Source organism: Panthera pardus, unplaced genomic scaffold (genome assembly GCF_024362965.1).
Source record: "Panthera pardus isolate Hobbes unplaced genomic scaffold, ASM2436296v1 HiC_scaffold_2, whole genome shotgun sequence".
In the NCBI taxonomy this organism is placed as follows: Eukaryota; Metazoa; Chordata; class Mammalia; order Carnivora; family Felidae; genus Panthera; species Panthera pardus.
In genome coordinates, this window is record NW_026526765.1 from 20,540,334 (window position 1) to 20,564,792 (window position 24,459).

Genomic DNA, 24,459 nt, shown 5'->3' on the forward strand with positions numbered 1-24,459 from the left:
TATTTATGTTCCACCAAATTTACATATTGAAATTTAATACCCATTGTGATGGTATTAAGAGGTGGGGCCTTTGGATGGTAATTAAATTACGAGAGTGGAGCCCTCATGCATGGGATTAGTACCCTTAGAAGAGGCAAAGATACATGAGAGTCAGCAAGATACAAGAGGGGCGGCAAAAGGGGTGTCACTAGAAACCAGTGATGCCAGCATCCTGATCTAAAGACTTTCAGCCTCCAGAACCATGAAATTTCTGTCATTTATAAAGTACCCAGTCTGTGGTACTTTGCTCTGGCAGCACAGTCTAAGACATAATTCTATTTAGAAAAAAAAACCAGCTTTGGCATTTTTAAATGAACCTAATTATTTATGATCTCTGCTCTATCAGCTGTTGTGCTTTAATTTCTCCTACTCTAAATTTCTGAGATAATATAAATTATAACTACACATGATTAATGTTAAAATACAGGTGATTTAAACTTTGAGGATTGATGAAGGACAAACACTAACTCTTTTTTGTTTTTCTTTATCTAAATGTCATTCTGAACTGGGATGAAGCATTTTTTGTGCTAGAATGGTCATATTTAGAGTAATTCCTGGCATCTTAAAACTAAGAAACACTTTTATATAGGGCTTCAACATAAAACTTAATAGTACAACATGCTCACCTTACTTTTTATTTTCTGAATAATGAAAGCTGAATTCATACCATCATCTCAGGTTTTCATGATTTTTGACAGGAAATAAGATGGAAAGATTTAATTATGTAATATTCTCTGAAGCATTCGGTTGTGTACTCTAACCTTTTTAGTATTCTGAATTTCAACAGATGGTCATTCTAGCTCTTCCCAACAGGGGTTTGAGTTTTTAAATAGGAGAGAAATTGTCCATCCAATCAAAGTTGGAGTTCTGAAAAGGTCAAATTAGTATAGTACATGGCAGTTATTCTCATAATGTATTAAACATTAGCAGTGACAGCTTATTCTTTTGACACAATGTAGGACAACTTTCCACATGAGAAAGCTTTTAACAAATAAGAAAAATGCAAGTCATTTGACAATTTTCATCACAACCATTACCAAAACACAAATAATAAAAGAGAAATTAAATATTTACTATCATCTTTAAAATTGTGTTCTAAGGGATCGGACATTTCATTCATTTGTTTTATATTCTCCAATTCTTGTATGTATCTTGATCCATTTCTATATTTGCTATTTTAATATTCACAATGTTGTGTGTATTGCAAATTCAGTATCACTTTTTAAAGAAATATATATGTTGAAATGTTACCTGAAATCTTAAAAAGACGGCATTATTCTCTATAGGTGGAAAAAAATGCCCACTGTGGAAGACACTGGCAAAATAAACCATAATATATAGCAATATTGAAATGGTCCATCCTTAACAAATAAATCTATGAAAAACTGGACAGCAGAATGCAAAAAAAAAAATGAATCTAGACATACTTGACACTCTTCACAAAAACTAACTCAAAATGGGTCTTGGGTGTAAATGTAAGACACAAAACTATAAAATTCCTAGAAGATAACATAGGAGAAAACCTAAATGACCTTGGGATGGTGGGGCCTTTTTAGAAAGAACACCAAACACAAAATACCCCCAGGAAATACTTGATATGCTGGATTTCATTAACATTAAAAACTTCTGGTCTATGAGGGCACCTGGGTGGCTCAGTCAGTTAAGCAGTCGACACCTGATTTCGGCTCAAGTTATGATCTCACAGTTTTATGAGTTTGATCCCTGCATTGGGCTTTGCGCTGACACTATGGAGACTGCTTGTGATTCTCTCTCATTCTCTCTACCCCTCTCCAGTCATGTCCTCTCTCTCTCTCAAAATCAATAAATAAAACTGAAAAAAAAAAAGCTTAAAAGAAAAACAACAACTCTTTTGGTCTATGAAAGACAGTGTCAAGAGAATGAGAAGACAAGCCACTGACTGGGAAAAATATTTGCAACATATATATCTGATAAAGGACTCTTATATACAATAAAAAAAAAACTGTTGGGGCACTTGGGTGGCTCTGTTGGTTGAGCATCTGACTCTTGATATCAGCTCAGGTCATGATCTCAGGGTTATGGGATCAACCCCACATTGGGCTCTGCACTGAACATGGAGCCTGCTTAAGATTCTGTCTCTCTCCCTGCGCCCCTCTCCCCTGATCACCCTGTCTCTCTCTAAAATTTAAAAAATTAAAAAGAAGTCTGAAAACTCAACAGCAAGAAAATAAACAAGTCAATTAAAAAATTGGCGAAAGACCTTAACAGACATCTTACAGGCCACATTGTGTTCAGTATTTTAGAATTTGCTTGTGAGGAAAAAAAAAAAAAAAAAAAAAACAGGGGGAATTTAAATTATCTCTTGCCGTCAAAATCATATATTAGAAAGACGCATTTTGGAAGCAATGCTAAGAGGGAATATGCAAGGGAGAACTGAGGCAAAGGATGAGTGAGTATACCTAGTGGGAACAGAACCCATATTAATTTGAAGAAATGTTGGGAAGAATCACACAAAATCCACAATTTTGTGGGTATTTAAAAAAATTTTTTTTTAATGTTTTTATTTTTTTTGCAACAGAGAGAGACAGAACATGAGCAGGGGAGGGCCAGAGAGAGAGGGAGACACACAATCGGAAGCAGGCTCCAGGCTCTGAGCTGTCAGCACAGAGCCCGATGCGGGGCTCGAACCCACAGACTGTGAGATCATGACCTGAGCCGAAGTCGGACGCTTAACTGATGAGCCACCCAGGCGCCCCGTGGGTATTTTTTTTAATGCAAATATATGAATATTAAATCAATATGAGACTTAACATGTAAGTTAGAAAATAAATTACAAAATATCTATTTTAAAAAGCTGAGAAATACCAAAAATATTGCAAACCTCAAACACATAAACCTATTTTAATTAAATGCTTGACATACCTCTATAATGTTGATTTTCTTTCATTCTCATTACCTTTGCTTGATTCTTCATATTTCATTGATTTAATAACTTCATTTTCTACAGAGAGGACGGAGCATTAACTCAGCATTTTCTATAGCATAGTTTATCAAAATTATTAAAGTTTTATTATTATTGATAGCTGATTTTTGATAGCTAGTTTTATGAACATTTCACAGTTGTCAAATTTGAAAATATAACAAACTTGTTCTTATATGTGCTTTAAGATGTCAGGGTGTTAGAGCTTTTCATGAATCTTAACTAATCTTAAATATTCTGAATGAAATTTATAACTTTAGACATTAGATAAAAAGCTATTGTCTTTTTAAGAAACTGGGGTAAACCATGAAAGTGAAGGGCTCTGAATTTTGGCTTTATAATCTTCAAGGAAAATCTGCTTTCTTTAGTAAGATACATATTTAAGAATATTAACATGTCTATGTCCAGTATGAACAACTAGAAAAATAAAAGCCTTGTGGGGGCAGGGGCTAAGGGTGGGGTCACATAGAATAGTTAAAACAGGGAAGAACTAGGGTGCCTGGGTGGCTCAGTCGGTGGAGCATGTGACTTCGTCTCAAGTCATGTTCTCACGGTTTGTGAGTTTGAGCCCCGTGCCTGGCTCTGTGTTGACAGCTCAGACCCTGGAGCCTGCTTCCGATTCTGTGTCTCCATCTCTCTCTTTGCCCCTCCCCCACTCATGTTCTCTCTCTCTCTCTCTCTCTCTCTCTCTCTCTTTCTCTCTCTCTCTCTCAAAAATAAACATTTAAAAAATTTAAAAAACAGTGAAGAACTTACCTTTCTTCACTGAATTCCTTTTTTAAATGTTTTTAAAGCTTATTAATCATTATTATTGAAGAATAGTTGACATACAATATTATATTAGTTCAGGTTTACAGCATAGTGATTTGACAATTCTATACATTAATGAAATTCTAACCATGATAAGTGTGTGTATCGCCGTACAACGTCATTACAATATTATTGACCATATTCCATACGCGGTACTTTCCATCCTCTTGACTTTTATAAATGGAAGTTTATTCCTCTTAATCCCCTTCATCTATTTTTCCCATCTCCCTATCCCCTCCATTCTGTCAACCAGCAATTTGCTTTATTTATGAATTTGTTTCTGTGTTGTTGTTGTTTGTTCATTTTTTTCTATAATTCACATATAAGTGAAATCATATGGTATTTGTCTTTTTCTATATGATTTATGTCACTTAGCATAATTCCCTCTAGGTCTACCCATATTGTTGCAAATGGCAATATTTCATATTTTATGGCTGATATATATTATATATATATAATTAATATATTATATATAATATATAATTAATATAATATATATATGATATATATTATATATGTGTGTATCCCACATCTTTATCCATTCAGTGGATACTTGGGTTGCTTCTGTATCTTGGCTATTATAAATAATGCTGCAATGTACATAGGGATGTATATATCTTTTTCAGAGAATTAGTGTTTTTTGGGGGGGGGGGTTGGTATAGATATCCAGTAATAGAACTACTGGACTACATGGCATTTCTACTTTTAATTTTTTTTAGGAACCTCTGTACTCTTTTCTGCAGTGGCTACACCAATTTACATTCTCATCAATAGTGCACGAGGGATCCTTTTTCTCCACATCCTCACCAACACTTGTTATTTCTTGTCTTTTTGATACTAGCCATTCTGACTGGTATGAAGTGATATTTCACTGTGGTTTTGATTTGCATTTATCTAATAATTAGTGATATTGAACATCTTTTCACTTGTCTTTTGGCCATCTGTATGTCTTCTTTGGAAAAATGTCTATCCAGGTCTTCTGCTCATTTTTTAATCAGATTATTTATTTTTATGGTGTTGAGTCATAGGAGTTCTTTATATATGTTGGATATCAACCCCTTATTGAATATTGAATATATAATTTGCAAATTGCTTCTCCCATTCAGTAGGTTGTCTTTTCTTTTTTGTTGATGGTTTCCTTCACTATGCAAAAGCTTTTAGTTTAGTGTATTTCCAGTAGTTTGTATTTGTTTTTGTGTCCCCTGCCTGAAGGGACATATCAATTAGAATGTGGCCAAGGCCAGTGTCTAAGAGACTACTGCCTATGTTTTCTTCTAGGAGTTTTATGGTTTCAGGTCTCACATTTAGGTCTTTAATTCATTTTGAATTTATTTTGTGTTAAAGCTCATTACTTTTAAAATAATCTGTACCATAATTACCTGTGAGGTATTAACTCATTTCAAAGTTAGAATGAAATGATTCCTACTTCCAACCTATACTGTCCTGCAATTTACACTTTTCTGCTTCTAGAGCAAAGAAATCAGAAAATTAATCATCAGTGTTCTTATTGTAGTTCTTTTGTTTGTATTTTTTTTATTTATTTTTTTACACTATATGAACCGTCCATAGAATATAAACTTTATAGGTTAGCTTTGTGTCTATGTGTGTGTGTGTGTGTGTGTTCTCTTTTCTGTTGTTAGACCCTATTGGCATTAATAGTCTATCCACTTGGGTGTCTTTTCACTGTGGTATCATATTTACAAAGATTCTTCTAAATGTTTTTGGTCATATATTCAACATTTGTGATGGCTTTTATACATATATATGCATATACGTACATGTATACACATACTTATATACATATATACTTATATATAAATATACCTGTGTGTATTTTAAGGAGCCTTATTTAGATATAATTTGCATGCCATAATGTTCACCCTGTTGACAGTTGCAATTCAGTATTTTTAGTATATTTACAGAATTGTGCAACCATTACCATGTTTGTTTCTATAAAAATAAAATGCAGTCTTGTCTTCATGTTTGAGGAAATTTTAATGATGTTTTGTCAGATCTGTGTTTTAAATTTTGACATTAGAGACATTTCCTTGTTTTTTTTTTCCATTGTGATTAACTTTTGTGTGTTGTCATCTATGTGAATATATTTATATTTCGTTGTTAGTTACTTGAAAAGTTGCTATGTTGCTTAAATGTGAATTTTATTTTTGGAGCTTTCTTCTCAGAAGTCTCATTTGCCTATTTAACATTAAAAGAACATAATATTTACTTTTATGTCTTCATTTTATTCCAAAATATTACTTCAAAATATTGAGCTATGATTAGAAATATCTTTCAGCAAAAGGCAAAGACATTTGTTTTCCTATGGTGCAAAATATTTCTATGTAACTGAAATGTATAGGGCCCCATCTCCCACAGTAAAACAATGAAGTAGTTGGATAATACTTCCCATTAATATGTCAGTAACAACACAGTGATACCGATAATATATTAATGCTTACAACCAGTTGATTATATTATATTTACAAGTAAGCATGATTTACTGATATTTTGGGGATTGATATTTCATTTTGTTTAGGCAATAAATTTGAAAACATATAATGGATTAATTTTAAGAAAGCATATCAAAGATTTCTATACATTGATAAACATTATCTGCTAATGCTTAATCCATATATACTTTTTCACATTTTATGATTTGTGAAAACACTAAATCATAATGCAAAATTTCATCAGTAAAGGAGACCAGGCATATTAGTCAGTGACCTCCCTGATAAGAACTGAAGAACGTATGGCCTACTGAACTAAAGACCAGACATACTAGGAAGAAGGAAAGCATATTTTACCATAGTTCCTCCTCATTACTCTTTTCTGTAGACTACAGATCTAGCCCCCACCATTCCTTGAAAACTTTAGTTACTGAATCATTCAACTTCATTCAACTCTGCTCTTGTCACAATTCTTAATGGGTTTAATTTCCACAGAGACAATGACTTCAAACCTCTGTTCTTTCAGTTCCTTGATAGATTTTCTTCTAGACTTGATGTTTTCAAGTCAAATCAACCATCCATTCATATGATCATGCCCTAGATCTTGTTCCTAACAACTTTGCCACTCCAATATCTCATATGCAAGAATCTTCTTCATCTCTATAATCCAAGATGTTGAATTATAGACAAGGGTTCACTCCTTAATGACCTTATGAAATCTTATAGCTTTAAATGCCATCTCTATGCTGATAAATGCAGTTTATTAAGTCTACTCTTGAGCTTATAAGCTCAAGAAATTTACCCTAAGCTCAAGACCACTTACACAACTGCTCCATCTAGTGCTTCAAAGACACTTCAAATCTGTACATATGCAAACAAACTTGATCCACACCCAAGTCTACTTATTTGCAGTCTATTCCATTTCAGGAAATAGCTGCCCTAAGCTTCTACAGTTCTCCATCTTCTGTTAGAAAAATATAGATTTATTACTGCTACTGTTCTCTTTGACACATATTAACTCATAATCTTTCAGCACACTCTATAGGTTCTATTGTCCAGAATCTCAGCAATTCTAGCCACCTTCATTGCCGCCATTTTGCTCCCAGACACAAATTTTCATCACCTTGATTATTGCAATAGCTTCCTAAATGTTTTTCCTACTCACCACTTGTCCTTTAAGTTATTTAGTCCAGAGTCAAAGATTTATAATAATATGAAGACCAATTAAGATCATGATTTTTGAGTGGCTTCTAATCAATTAAATATAAAAAACAACATTCTTACAATAAGCTAGAAGGTTCTAAATGTTCTCACTCCCAGTGACTCCATTCCTTTCTATAAACACTTTCCTTTTCCACTAGTATCCCTTAAAGATACTAGTCTCCTTTCTATTGTTACAAAATACTACCACCACCCCCCACCTGCCCCGGAAAAAAAGAAAATTTTAAAGACGCTCTTAACTCAGTGACTGTTCACTCAGTTCCATCTGCCTGAACTAACCTTCCTTTCTTCTTTTTGTTTTCTCCACAAATACCAGCTTATGTGTTCAGCTAACCTACCTATGGCATTCATTAGTCCCCTCTCAACTCACTAAGAGCCTCATGTGTGTTCTTTATATAGACATAATTATCATGTATGGAAATACATATTTTATCTGTATACCTTCTGTTTTCTTCTAGAAGACAAGGCCTACAAGGGGAGAGCCTTTCTGATGCCTCAGTGTATAGTAGATTCTCAATAATTTTTTGGAATAATAAATGTGTAATATTATCTCTCTGACAGAGAGCATTCAGAATCTAGTCTGTAAGCATTAATTACCTAAATGCGTTCAAGCCACAATGTTTGTTTATTTCCTACCATATACCATACATCATTTAGCATACTAACATTTAGGATATGTAATGTTGAAAAAAGTTCCAAGTCTCTTTGAGATTGTATACTAAATGAAAACCACAGCATCAATACCCCACATAAATCAATGATAAGATTTTCAACACTTACAAACAAAATACATAGTAAATAGATAATGGATTAGGCAATATAAGATAGATTTTATAGCATAGACATCTATGAGGAGATTGTATTTGAACTAAGAACTACATGATCAGAAGGGGTAAATATCTTCCAGGGATAATCAAAAGCAAATAAAGATACCTGAATCAGAAAGCCCTTAAATGTCAAAGGTAGTAATTCTAATGTAGTCCCACAAATTAACTCAGTCTCCAACAAAACCTCAATCCCCATGGTACTCATGTTTATGTATTTTATGTTAGAATATCAAATACAATTATTACAATATGGCTGGAAAGAAGTATAGAAGATATTTAGTATCAGTTGGTATCAAAAAGAACGTACAATGATAAAACTATGCACTTGACATATAAGAGGGGTTAACATGTGCTTTAGATAATGTACATGACATCTTAGACCTGATCCTTTTTCATGTAGCAGTGCTACATAATGTAAGTGAATGTAACTGAGCAGTACAAAGAGGATAGGTGATTCTACAAGGACATTAAGGGATCTAGTTCTTTCTTTCCTATTGCTCTGCTCTGTCGTCAACTTAAGTATTACCCTTCTGTACATGTGCAAAACATGGAGGAAAGTGGAGACATAGTCATATCATTTTAGGTATATGACAAAGAAGTTGCAATCATTTATTTTGTTTTACATCCCATTGGTCAGAATTTAGTTTCATGGACAAATCTGCTGAAAGTGAGGTTATGGTATGGAATCTGTTTCTTGATGGTAATATACAAAGCTAAAATTTGAAGAAATTTGGACAGGTACTGGAAGACAATTAGTGGCTGGCAGACTATGAAGTACCATTGCTACCACAGTACAGAACATCTTCGACACTACAAGGAAGTTTCCACATCCTCATTTGCACTTAATCCCCTCACCTTCCTTTCTGGGTCTTAGTGATAGATTTGCTTTCTATCAGTGTAGTTTTGAATTTCTAGAATCATAAAAATAGAATCATAGAGCATTTACTCTTTTGTGAATGACATTGTTTCACTGAGAATAATGTGTTTGAGATTCATCTGTGTTTGTGCATGTTCAGTGTGTGTTCATTCATTTTCATTGCTGAATACTTTTCTATTGCATGTATACACCTCAGTTTTGTTTTTTTTTTTATCCACTGTTTGACTCACATTATAGATGTTCCTTGTTTTTAGCTTCTATGGGTAAAATTGCAAAAAAAAAAAACACTAATTTACTGTCAAATTTCGATGTGGACATATGTTTTCTTTACATTTGATTAAACATCTAGGGACAGTATTGGTTAGCTATAGGGTAGGTGTGTATTTACCCTTATAAGAAACTACCAATTTTTTCCCAAAATGGGTGCACCATCTAGCATTTTCACCAAAAAGATATAGGGTTCATTTTCTCAACATCTCCACCAGTACTCGGTGGTGTGAGTCTTTTTAATTGTTGCTATTCTAGTAGATTTGTAGTGGTATCTCATTGTGATTTTGATTTACATTTCTCTAATGTAAATTTCTCTAAATGTAAATTTACATTTATCTAATGGATAAGATAGGTGAATATTCTGTGTGTGCTCATTTGACATCTATATATGTTCTCTGGAGAAATGTTTGTTTAAATTATTTTTTTTTTAATTTGGATTTTTGTCCCTTTTAATATTGAGTGATAAGGGCTCTTTATACTTTCCGGATAAAAATATACTTTTGTGGGCGCCTGGGAGCCTGTGTTAGGCTCTGCACTGACAACACAGAGCCTGCTTGAGGTTCTCTGTCTCTTCATCTCTCTCTGCTCCTCCCCTGCTCATGTGCGCTGGCACATAATGCTGTCTCTCTCTCTCTCTCTCTCTCACAAACAAACTTTAAAATATGTATATCTATTTTTAATGTTCATTTTACAAATATTTTCTCCCACTTGGGAATGTATTTTTTCATTTTCTTACCATTGTATTCTGGAAAACAAATGTGTTTAATTTTGTCAAAGTTAAAACTTACACTTAGTGTTTTTGCATCTTATTTGGGAAATGTTTACCCAATCCAACGTCACTAATATTTTCTCTTGTTTTCTTCTACAAGTTTTATCTTATTACTTCTTTATATTTAAGTCTATGATCCACTTTAATTTAAATTTTGCTTAAGATTAGTGTTGAGATTCATATTACAGTTGGTTAACCAATTGTTCTAGTATATTTGTTGAAAAGGTTATCCTTTCCCTGTTGAATTACCTTAAAACTTTTATTGAAAATCAGTTGACAGGGGCGCCTGGGTGGCGCAGTCGGTTAAGCGTCCGACTTCAGCCAGGTCACGATCTTGCGGTCCGTGAGTTCAAGCCCCGCATCAGGCTCTGGGCTGATGGCTCGGAGCCTGGAGCCTGTTTCTGATTCTGTGTCTCCCTCTCTCTCTGCCCCTCCCCAGTTCATGCTCTGTCTCTCTCTGTCCCAAAAATAAAATAAAATTAAAAAAAAACAAAACAAAACAAACAAAAAAAAAACGTTGAAAATCAGTTGACATCTGTTTCTAAACTATTACATTACACTGATCTTTATTTTTATTATTTTTCCAATGCCAAATCATGACAAACCATTTTTACATAATATTACTAAAATAGTAAGAACTCCAGACCAAGTTAAATTATCCAGCAACTGATTCACTTCTACATAGTCTGATGACCACATTGTAGGAATTAAGCTTGTTAATCACATTTTGATCCCAAGATCTGGGATTCTTCACCTTCTTTGTCTTGCATTATGCCCACTGGATGATGTTCTTTTTGGAATCGACTATGTGGACACTTTGCTTTCTGTACAGTTGGGTTTAGAATCAGCTGAATTTTGGAAGCAAACTGTTTATTCTTCCCGTCTCTTTCCAGTCTGTGTCACTGCTGGAAGAGCTATATTTCCCTGCCACCTCTCAGAAAATATTTCTTCTGAGTTTCCAGAAATAGCTGGGGCATGTAATTTCACTCTGTCTTTTTTCTTCAGGTTAGTAGTAGTTTCAACTTCTCACCATTGTTGATTAATGAGTGCTTCAACATCCATTGCTGTTTTCCTTACCCTTCTGTCCTCTCTCTCTAAGTCCTTTTGAGAATGCTGTTTCCAGCTGGGCCCCAGACTGAAACTAATACAGTCAGAGATGTAACTAAATACAGATAGACTCTGATTAATAATGGCCAGTTTTAAGAAAATTGGCCAGGATATGTGCATAAAATAGCTCTAGCATTTAATAAATAAAAGGAGAATGTTAAGTAACCATATATCGGTCTTTTGCTTTTCAGCCCTCTTTCTGAAGACAAGAAATCAGTCATTCAACAGTAATGAGTCCCACAGCAGAAGAACCAAACTCTGGTAGAAGTGACAGTGCCAGAAACTCAGGTAAGATTTTGACTCCTTTAATATCTTCAGCGAGTGGAAATTTTTGACAAATGATGAAACCTAGTTCTGTCTTCCTTGGTCCTGATTTTGAATGTAAAAAGACAAGTTTCTTATAAATATATCTATGGAGATATAAAATATTAAATTGCAAAGCAATCAAGAATCTCGAATAATGAAGCTTTAAGGAGGCAATATGTATGCAGTCTATATTTTAAGAAATGGAATGGCAACCTTAGCATATCTTCAATCCAAAGAGTGGCCAGATGAGCAATATGGGTATCTAAAATTGAAATAATCCAAATCCCTCTCACTGAAGGTACATACAATCTTGAACATAATAAAGAAAAATCCACTCTAAGTCAGAGCTGCCCTTAGAAACGGAAAGGAAACTCTCCAGTGAAAACTGGACCTGTGTACTAATTTGTGAACAGCTTAAGGGAAAAGATCCAGTGGTTTTCATCCATGTTTGTTCTTTCAATTTTATTTAAAGTGTTTGCATCTATATTTATAACATGTATTTTTCTAAAGCATTCTTCTCCAGTTTTTCAATAAAACAAATATTAGTCCTATACTCAATCCTTTCTATAATTTAAGGATTTATCAAAATTCACTGTGAAATTATCTGCATTTTGTTGGTAAATTTTGCTAATATATTTACTTATATAATAATTATTGGTCCTTTGAATAACTATGTTATAGTTATTTTTCTAGGAATTATAATCTAAATTTTTAAAATATTTTATTGCAAATAATATTTGTTCCTTTGTTATTTTACTTATTTTTTTATCAGTCTTTGCCAGTGTTTTGTGTTTTTACCTAATCATTTAAAACTTTTAAGAATACAAACACCGTTGATAAACCTCATTCTTCTTCAATCACTATCATACTGATTTCTGCTCTTATATTAATTAAACTTATTTTTTTTTTCTATGCTGGTTTATTCTATTATTCTTTCTCAACACGTGAATTTAATTAATTTTCAGTCTTTCTTATTTTCTAACTTTTTCACATAAAGCTTGTGGTACAGATTGGTAGCTGTTAACAGAATTTTGAGTTTCCCTCTATTTGTAATCACAGAGAAAAAAACACATTTCTGTATTAGGCATGACCATATGGCCAAATTTCAGCCAATGGAATATGAATAGACATGTGCCATTACAAGTTCAAGAGTAGGTAATTTGCAAAGTTCTACTATAGTCTCATAAACCAAACATGCTGTACTTTGTAGAGTAGGAATTTCTTATGAGATTTGGCAATTTGGTGAAATGAATTATGGACAAAAGCAGAAAGTTTATGAGGAATACACTGATTTTGTAAACTAAGGCATAAGTATGGATGTGCTTTTTTTGTGAGATATGTAAATGATACTGAAATTTGATGGTGCTTTTCTAATTTCTGAGGTAAAGGTATAGTTGTGTGTGAAAGAAGTTTGAATTTATGTTTCTTTCATTCAAGGGAACAAACTGAAACAAAAATATGTCAAAATTCCAAATTGCCATTTGCAATATATTTCACATAACAACTAAATATTTATAGGATAGCATGTTTTTTTTTAATTCTTTCAGTTTATGTTTAATGCCCAGAATGATAAAGACTGATGAAAAAGGTAGATGAAACTCAATCCTATAACATTCGGGTGTTAAACTTGGGCTGTCTTTTATTGAAGTATCATTAACATAAACTTATGCCATTTTAATTGAAGCCTGAAGTGAGTCAACTGGTGCTAAATGATGTGTAGGGGTGCCTGGGTGGCTCAGTTGGTTGAGCCTCTGACTCTTGATTTAGGCTCAGGTCATGGTCTCATAGTTCATGATTTCAAGCAGTGCATTGAGCTTTCTGCTAGCAGCATGGAGCCTGCCTGAGATTCTCTCTCTCCTCCTCTCTCTGCCCCTCACCCTCTCTCAGCTCCTCACCCACTCATGCTCTCTGTCTCTCAAAATCAATCAATAAAAATAAATAAATAAATAAACACTTTTTAACAAAGATGCCTTGTATTAATTTATGCATCTAATTTTATTCTGATAAATTTTATGATGAATGTGGTTGATATACAACATATAGGGCATTCCTAATGTTCACAAGATACTCTCAATCTAAGAGAACTTACTGTAGAAATATGAAAATCTTGTTTTGGAGACCGTGAAGTAGAAAAATTGATTATTTCTTTCTTCAAATAAATCATCTGCAAAACCCACCAGTTTTTAAAATCAGTTTGAATAGATCATTGTATTTGAGAGAATGATACTTCTTTAATAATATGGCTGGGAAATTTTCCAAAAATTTTGAGGAAGTCTTTCTTCATAGGATCTGATCTAAGCTTAATCAGAAGAGTGATGACAAATAAATACATGGAAAAGGGTGACTTGCATTCTTTCTCTGCTTCTGTCACCACCCCTGGGTCCCACCTCTTCACTGGTGGGATGTGAAAGCCTGACTCATAATATATTTTTAGTAGGCTTATTGGCATAAAGAAATCCACTGATAAGCCCATTTTTTAAGTTCATTTATTTATTTTGAGAGAGAGAGAGTGTGTGTGTGAGTGGGGAAGGGGCACAGAGAGAGAGGGAGAGAGAATCCCAAGCAGGCTCCACGTTGTCAGCACGGAGTCTGAAGCACAAACCGTGAGATCATGATCTGAGCTTGAAATCAGGAATCAAAGGCTTAACTGACTGAGGCAGCCAGGCATCCATGATAATCCCCTTTAATTACCATGTGCTGGATTTCTCTTCCCTTCTCTCTCTGCTATGGAAATTTAATTCTTCTTAAAATGAAATGTTAATTGTATGGAGTTCTGTCAAATAACATGCACTATCTAGATACTCTATACACATTGTTTTTTGCAGTATCCCACGAGTTCTGGTATATCATGTTTCCATTTTCATTTGTCTCAAGAAAAATTTTTTTTGAGAAAAATCCCCCCTATAATTTCTTATATACATTCTATTCTGGTTCTTAAATCAGAACACACCCTTCCAATTACCAAGACTCTGTAATTATAAAATAATTGAAATGAGGCCTTGGGTTCAAATTCATAGGATTTGATTAGGATTATATGTAATATAGGATTATAGGATTATATGCAATATATGTTAGTAGAAATGAAAAAGAATGTTTTAAACAAATGTGGTAACGAAACAATATTATTAACTCTCCCCCTTGAATTTACAATTGTTTTTCTATTCTTTTATCCTTTTTATCTAGTAATAGTGTGTACGTTTAATAAATGGTCAGACTTACACTTTATCTGTGAGCTCATTTCCAATGGGTTTTTATCTCAAGGTAATAAAATAAAATATATCCTATTTCATGTCTGGATAATAATAATGAAGAAATATGCATTTTTGACTAGAAATACATGAGCAAATTAACATTTACCAGGGACATGTGTTTTATTTGCATTTTGCTTAAGAATCACACTACAAAAAACCTTTAAAATTACCATCACTCTATGTGGAGTATGGGATGTTATATGTAGATGTCAGACATATGGCATTAAAAATTCTTTGAATGATATATATGTGCATACATACTTATTTTTTAAAATAGTATTGAACACAATAATATCAGAAAAAAAGAAAAAATGTGTTTTTTTACTGTGTTTGGATAATGTTGGAAAACATTATCCTGCTTCTTTATATGTCTTTTTTTTAATTTTATGCTGGATATAATTTTTTAAAAAAAACATATGGGTATGTTGTGAATATTGTTTGGCCACAGAGAGAAAACACCCAATTCTTCTGTGTGACAGTTAAGGTGAGGTCTTGTTTCTCAAATTAGGAGTTTGAGTCAATGCTATATTATTGCTTCAGCTAGTTTCAATATTTTCAGGATAATATATGTTTTGTATTGTCATATTTGGATATCGTAGAATGGCAATTTGTCATGTCAGCTAATTTAGTCTTAAAAGCTATAATAGTTTCTCATTACTCTAAAAGACTTCCTCTGTCCATATCAGCCCAAACTTCCCAGGGTTACCAAATACTCCCAGTGGCCAACAATTTGATCACCAAAGTAGGACTTTCTGTGAAAAATATCTCTTTAAATTTCTTATATTCTCAACTCTTTAACAATTTAAAAATGCATTTTGAAAAGTTTATCCAGGGTTATCTAGTACTCGAGATGAGAACAGTGATCTAATGTAGACTATATATTACTTGAAAAGAGAGTTGTGAATAATTCTTAATTAATGTCAAAGCAAAACTTGCACTGGGCAATATTAAATAGGCAGGGAAGGCTTTATTCAAGGGTATTGTAAGAAAGAAGATAGGCCAGAACTTAGTTTGTTTAACCCTGACAGAGTAAAAACAACGGCCAGGGAAGGATTTTTAAAAGCGAGGTAAGAGGAAGATCGTAGACCATTGATTTGCCACCTGGCTTTACCCAGAAGAAAAGTAAATTTTCTTTTATATTCATAATAGGAGGTAGTTTTAAAACTTGGAGCAAGGTACCCAATAGATGTCTGTTCACTCAGTCAGTGCACTTGGGGACCTTGTTGAGAGGTCTATTGATGAACCCTATTCAAGACATGGCACCAGAATTAATATGAAAGCAAAATTTTGCCTGACAATGTTAAATAGTCAAGGAAGCCTTTATTTATTGATTCAACAGTTGAAAACATAATTTTAAAGACCACATTAATAGATTATGTTTACCATCATTGCTGAATACTCATTAGCCCAAATTCATCAATGGCTTAACATTACAGACATACAAACATTTGTTACCGCTTTGAAGGATACGGATGAGCTGCACTTAGAAGGACTAAACCCAGATCTATATGTCTTCTCATTTTGGAATGCAGCCTACAGTATTAGCTTGGATATGTTGTTGTAATAGTGGAGGACAGAGTGAGATGAGCCAGTCAAAATCCTGCAGTTGCATTTAAAGTTTCTGCTTAGATGTGACCCCTACCATTGGTAGGGATGAATTCACTTCATGCAATATACATGGGTCAGTCACATGAGAATGGGCATGGATACAAATCCTATTACAATGAGTGAGAAGGTAATTGGAAACAAATAATTCAATATACCATAAGTATTATACAATACAAACATAAGCACACTAAAAAATTGAGAAAAATAATGTAAACAATGTCTATTATTAATGTAAGCTTCAACACTATACTTTAAGCACTAAAGCACTACTCAGTAAAATCCAAAATGTAAAATAAATGAAGCATGCATATGTGAAATATTATTACAAAATGTCAAAAGGTTCAGACTGTGTGATCTTGAACATAGTTAATAAGGAGAAAGTAGTATTTTTGATACTCAGTTAATTAAAATAATTAATAAAACTGCTGAAACAAGTTTATGAAGAATTTTCAAAAAGTTGACTAAATCCAGTTATATTAAACAAAGTTTGACGTTCACTAACACTTATCAACAAAAATTATATGCAACCTAGAGAAAAATTTCCAGCAATTATATACAAATTAAATTCTAAATGTCATTGATGTATGTAAAGAAAATCCAAATGAAAGGAGAAATAGAGATGTGTTTTAGTTAGAAGTTTCCAAAAGGAATTAGAAATGCCAGTTTTATACAATCACCAGAAAATCAATAAATATCAATCCAAATAACTCCAGTTTATTTTGAAAGATCTAAAGGAGTTGATTATAAAATGTGGCATATTTAAGGATAGTCAAGGCACATCAACTTTTTTCTTTTTTGGTTTCAATTTTTTATTTAAAGGTTAGTTAGTAAACATGTGGTGTAATATTGATTTCAGGAGTAGAATTTAGTGATTCGCCACTTACATATAACACTCAGTGCTTAACGCAAGTTAAGACTGATCTAAAAAAATTGGAAAATTATATCTCATTATTACATACTTATAACACATAAATATATATAACTATAATATACAATTATTTGCAAATATATTAATCATTAGCTTATAATAAGATACAAATATTTATGGAAACTTAGTTGTGAAAGAGGTAGCTTTACAAATCAAGGGAATGATGAAATATCTACAAAATGACATTAAGAAAAGTTGTTTTATAGAAAATAAATAAACATTACTTTGCATCATAGACATAAATAAATTTTCTTTGGATTAAAAGTTAATGAAGAAACAAAGAAGAATGTCTTTCTGATCTAAGGTTATAAATGAATGAAATGTATTTCAAAATTAAATTTTCTACACAATATTTCATAATGTAAACAATGTTACAAAATAAATAAACATTTATTTTTTAAAAAGTGCATTTAAATGTAATATTTGGATACCATTTCACAGGGTTCAGACTCACAAAAATACATTTTTCAATTATAATTTTGTATAAGGATGGTAGAACAAGAGACTCTTCTATAATATAAGTAGAGGTAAATTGTTCAATTTGGGGAAGCAATAATGTATAGCAATATTGAATGTATACCTCTCTAAAGTCTAGCAATTTCATTTCTACCCACATACCCTGAAATGGCCTTTTCAGTGTACACCAAATGAAAAGTTTAAGAATATTCCCTGCAGTGGGGTGCCCGGGTGGTTCAGTCAGTTAAGCATCTGACTTCGGCTCAGGTCATGATCGCACAGTTCGTGGGTTTGAGCCCCACGTCAGGCTCTGTGCTGACAACTCAGAGCCTGGAGCATGCTTCGGATTCTGTGTCTGCCTGTCTCTCTGCCTGTCCCCAACGTGTTCTCTCTCTCTCTCTCTCTCTCTCTCTCTCTCTCTCTCTCTCTCTCAAAGATGAATAAATGTTAAGAAAAAATTTTTTAAAAAGAATATTCCCTGCAGTATTATTTGCATAATTCAAAAATATCATCAAGGAAATGGTGAAATTAATACTTGTCATTGGATCGACTATGTATTATTGCTCATATATTAGTAAACTTCTACATGTCATCATGAATAACTCTCTATAACAAAATTATGAATAAAAAAGCTTAGAAAATAATACATTAATTGTAAACTTTCTATAACAGAAATGGTGACAGCAATAAGACACTTAATAAATCACACACAGATACATATGATTAGCACAGTAATGTGATATAATGGGTAAAAATGTGTTGCTAGCAGTACATGCCAAAGTCATGATCATGGCTTCTTCAGAAGGAAAATTTTGAATTGAGGAAAAAGATGAATTTTAAATTTTAATTTAATTTCTGTCAATTATACAAATAACATAAATGAAGCAAAAATTAAAAATGTAAACATGCTGATTCTGAATGGAGTATTTATTGCAGAATGTTTGCTATATTTTCCCCTTACTATTTGTGGTTGAAAAGAACAATGTCTGACAAGGGGAAAGAACAGAAGAAATTCAGTGGATTATGTTTTCTCTACACTCAAAATGCTTATTCTCTATATTATTACTGTTCTTGCTTATGGGAGAACCCAGGTAAGGAATATTTATAAACTAAGTAATTCTGTAAGTAATGTAAGCTCAATGAGAGTAGGGAGTTTTGCCTGTTTACTTTATCGCTGTAACACTTTTAGGTAGAACAGCATCAGGTACCTGGTGTCAAATACATGACTTTTTGATTGAATGAATGAATAAACAAGTGTTAATGGAAGTAGTGTTCTAGGAAATTGTGATCTACTATATTAATTTTCACTTAACTTCCTAGGTGGGCAGTTTAATTTCTCTTAACTCATCTTTTTATACATACCAATATAATGTGTTCTCTTTGTCTTCATGAGTCAGTACATAGAACAAGGGTGAGAAAATGACTACACATGGGCCAAATGCAAGTTGCCATCTGTTGTTGTGTGATGACCCATGAGTCACACAAAATAGGTTTTACTTTTAGCTAGCTAAAACAAATCAAAAGAAGAATAATATTTTCTGACATGTGAGATTATATGAAACTCAATTTTAGTACCTATAAATCAAGTTTTATTGGAGCACAGTCATGCTCATTTGTTTGCATTGTTGTCTATAGCTATTTTTGTGCTGAACAGCAGCAGCAAATAGTTGTGACAGAGACTATATGGCCCCAAAAGCTTAAAATATGTACTACCTAGCCCTTGATAGAAAACATCTGCCTACTTTTGGTATAGCAATATCAAAAAGTCATATAACTAAACTTTGCTTTCTTTGCTGTACCCTCCAATATTGGCTTGAGTTTTCCTATCATATCCCTATTACAAAGAGCCATCATATTTGTGTTTTGCATGTACACTTGGAAGTATTTTTGCATGCATGGAAATAATTTTCTCCTTGTTTTTCTGACAAGAGTGGGAAGTCAGATAGTTTGTCTTGCAAATTTTTCCAATGGTTAACAGAAAGCCTCCTACATAGTAGAAGGTATAAAGATGAATTCATGGAAAGATAAATATAGTTTTTAATTTATTCTCTCAATGAGGGTCTCAGGGAATCACTCACGTGTCAATCATCTAGAAAAGGTCCCATTTTACACTAGTTTCTTTAAAAAATATGCAGGTTCTACCGTATGACAGATGACTAATTGTTTAGTATAAATTACGTGTTAAAGTTATCGCATGAAAATTGCATCTGCAAATATCTAACTTACACATGAATTGCTAAGAGAGAGAAACACTTTCTATTTTTACATTTCATGTTTGAGACGGTGATGCACAATTATAATATTCAGAGCACTGTGTTTATTGAAATTCTTATTCTAAAATGCTATTAAGGAAAGTTATAGAGATCTTAAGGAAGTTAATCAGAGCTGATAGAGTACAGGGATCGTTGTAGGAATTCATTAAATGTTAGTTATTTTTGTATGTTTAAGTAATTTTTTTAATGTTTATTTATTTTTGAGAGAGAGACAGCTCAAGTGGGGGAGGGCAGAAAGAGAGAGAGAGGGAGACACAGAACCTGAAGTGGGGTCCAGGCTCTGAGCCATCAGCACAGACACGACATGGGGCTGGAACTCACGAAGCCCCAGACCATGACCTGAGCTGGTTGGACGCTCAACTAGCTGAGCCACCCAGGCACTCCTGTATGTTTAAGTGAAGTGAGGCTTTATTTTTTTTTTATTTGTTATAATCAAATTATATTTTTTTCTATATTTGAGATGATAGAGTTTTATTTAAAAACAAGTATTGAAAAGGAATTTTTAATAAATTAAAGGGATTTTTGAAAAAGTTTATAGACACAGATTGTCTGAAGACCAAAGTGATACCATATTTTAGTTGAGGGTTTTACTCAGCTCTTTTGCTGTAAATAGTTTAGATACCGTTTTTTTTGTTTGTTTCTAAAGCATGGATCTCAGATAAAAATGAATGCTGTTATTATTTTGGACATAGTTTCTAAAGCATACCCTCTGAATTCCTTTTAAAAGAAAAACACAAAGTGCCAACGTCTATATTTTTAGGATTGTCTCTTTATAGAATTCTAGTATCAAAACTATTAAAATTTAATATTATCTGATGGCATTTTATTTTAGACCTTCCCTTTTAAACAGACGCTTAAAAAAACAGTTGATATGACTGTCTTTTGGACATAAGCTTTCCCGCTCATTTATAAACTTATAATAATCACTTTGTTATGTGAGTTCAGATTACTCCATATATTTGATCAAAACACTGAAAAATGATTCTTAAAAATAAAAATCATGCAGACAAATTAACTTTATTTTTAATATTAACACAATCTGTGAAAATCCTGTGAAAAATTAAGCTATACTTTTTGGAAGAAATTAGAATGGCTGTGTGTTTGTAGGATATTTTAAATTTTTCATGTCAAAAATTAAATCATGAAGATTTGTCATAGAAAAAAATTTGTTTAAGAAAGCTATAAGGAAATGACCAAACTTTGGAATTAATCTTAGCTGTTGGAAAACTTGTTCATTGATTTCAAAGAATTTGCATCAGAAAATTAATAGAGGGGCGCCTGGGTGGCTCAGTCGGTTGGGCGTCTGACTTCGGCTCAGGTCACGATCTCACGGTCCGTGAGTTCGAGCCCCGCGTCGGGCTCTGGGCTGATGGCTCAGAGCCTGGAGCCTGCTTCTGATTCTGTGTCTCCCTCTCTCTCTGCCCCTCCCCCGTTCATGCTCTGTCTTTCTCTGTCTCAAAAATAAATAAAACGTTAAAAAAAAAAAAAAAAAGAAAATTAATAGAAAAAAATTTTATTAGACTAGTCTAGGGGATATGATAGTAAAGGAACACTGGTGCCCCTCAGAATGTGTGAACTTTGTATATCAACCATGAAAAAGATATATATATATATATATATATTATATATAAATTGTTATATATTATATAAGTTATTTAAAATTTATTATATGTTATTTATATTCATAAACAAATTATGTCATCCAAAAATGGGGATTCAATATAGGAATTTAGTTAAGGTGTTAGGGGATTGTCTATTAGAATTTGGTCACTGAGGTAACCCATGTTGAAGAACTCCACAAAGCAGTTACCATCTTTGGTATGGGCCACAAAAGAGGAGGAAATGGGGTCTAGCTATAGAGGAGTTCAAAGAGGGAAACACCGATGTAGGGAGGGGTATGAAGGAGTCAAAATGGAGGCTGTGGATGGTGTTTTTTGCTGTTAGATGTAATGGACTCAATGAAGATGAAGCATTTCTGTGAGTCCTTAGAAGAAGTTGGAGGCTAGAATCAACTTCCCATTCCAAAGTCAAGTGCCTCTGTAGAGCCAGAGTGTCATGGTATGGCAAACTGTCACTGAGCAAGCTAAATTATCTTATAGAAAATATGACAAAGATAGCACTTGAAATGATTTTCAGTGACACTCTTAGTTTGTCAATAATTCATTTTCTCTCTGAGCTACTCTCTATCTACTTTTAGTGGAGATACATGGTTCCCATCATAAAAACACTGTAAGCCAAACTGTCAGTTAAGATAAAATTCAGTAGCTATTTCACCCTCTTTGTTTTTCACCTCGTGTGGAAACGAGTCTGTGATCTGATTGCCTGAATCTCTGTATTTCTGCAAAGTTAGCTCTCTGTAGATATAAATATTTAATAAAGCATATAGATAAGTATTTACCTACTGTGTAATGATGTCTTTATTTATTTTAAGGGACATAATATTGGTTGTAGTATACTCAGTTATGGATCTGTAGTACACCAGTAATGATCAGATTGTAGAGAATGTCATCAGCTGTGATGTCTGAGTTAGATGAAGCATGTACAAAATACAAGTAAAGAGGGAGCTCTCTTGTAATACTTTGATGAGAGGGCTCCTGTGTGTTGTTTATTTTCAAAATGACTTACTGCATACCCATGAAATGTTCTGTGACAACACTCAGTTTTCATTTCACAAATAATTTATGTAATATATTGAAATATTCTCTTCTAAGCCTGTTTTTTTTTTTAATTTGGCGCAGTTTGAAACCTAGGTATATTTATAATTATTCTAAAGTTATTTAGATGATACTTGACCTCATTTTTGCATGTTATTTCATGGATGTATTTATCAGTCACTATATATTGATTACTTTTGATTGTTTTGCTTAATTACCGTGCTATGGATTTTGCTCTTTTGATTTGCAGCAATTTCATCTATGCATAAAGTTGGAATGTTTTTCTTTCAAGCAAAATGTGGGGAGCTCAAAATGAACATGGGGTGAAGTTTTTGGAATGACTATAATTATTTGATAACTGAATTGATAGATTCTAACCAAAAATGATTATGAATTTATGATTTTCTCTAACATAGCAACTTTTTAACATAGGGTTTTATTTTATAGTACTATAGAATTTTTAGATTAGTATTACTGTTTTGGGGATGTGTGTATGGATTTTGTCATGCATCTAGAATTTAACTTTGGTGGCCTAGCATGTTTTTGTTTTTTTTTTTTTTTTAGTTGACCACCAGGGTAAGTCTTACTGTAATTATATTGCTTATCAAATAGAACTATTTAATGTCTCATTGGGCCAACCAAATGGATGAAAGATGTTTTTAGGTGATATACATTTGGATTAACTGCACTTGAACAAATAAATATGTTAAGGAATAGTGGAATACCATATATGCAATTTAGCTTGGGCCATTTTTCTTGAGCTCACAAAAATCTGTAGTGTAACTGAGTCTAAGATATTTGGTTAAAATTATTGCTGAATTCTTAAAAGTGCAATAAGTAATGTACATTTTTCCTCCTAAATATCAAACTAGTTATAAAATATATTGATAATATTAAGATGTCATTTTAATCAAAAGCAACACAAGATCACAGCTTGGGTCTTTGAACAAGTCAGACTATTAAACTTATTCTCAATTCTTGCCTGTGAATGCTTTGCTAATGGAAAGTGATTAATTGTATACAGCAGGTATATCAGTACTTGCTGATCCATACTTATACAGCTATGTTATTGGAGACAGACAGAAATAGCTTCTGTGCATGATTCCAAAAGGCTGCTTTTGCCCAGACATCTACCTACATCTACTTATACATAGAAGTGAGAGTAGTCATGCCTTCTATTATTCTGAAGGCAATAAGATCTGCAAACATAGAAAAAGATTATCCATGAATGCTCCATGCCTTCTACATGCCACAGACACCTACCATTTCAGGTCTGTTGCATGAGGAAAATCTGACTAAGAGGCGTAGTAAGGAAGACAGAAGTGTTACTAGTCTAGAATATGTTAAAGAGGTATAAGGACTGGGATTATCATTGGCTATAATCACTTCCCCCCAAATTTGTTCAGCTATTTCCTCTGGTATCCAAAATACCTAGCGTGTGAATAATTTCTGTTTCTGATGTTTCCTATTTATTTGTAGATTATCTTCTTTTTTATCCCTCAGTAACCTTTTAAGATTATATGTTCTTGTTGGTTGGGGTAATGAAATTTCACTGGGATATGCCTACTGTCTAATGACTCTAACAGTTCAAACTGTCTTGTTTCAAACTATAAATACAACTTCTTTTTCAAAATATTTTTATTTGAAAACTCCCATT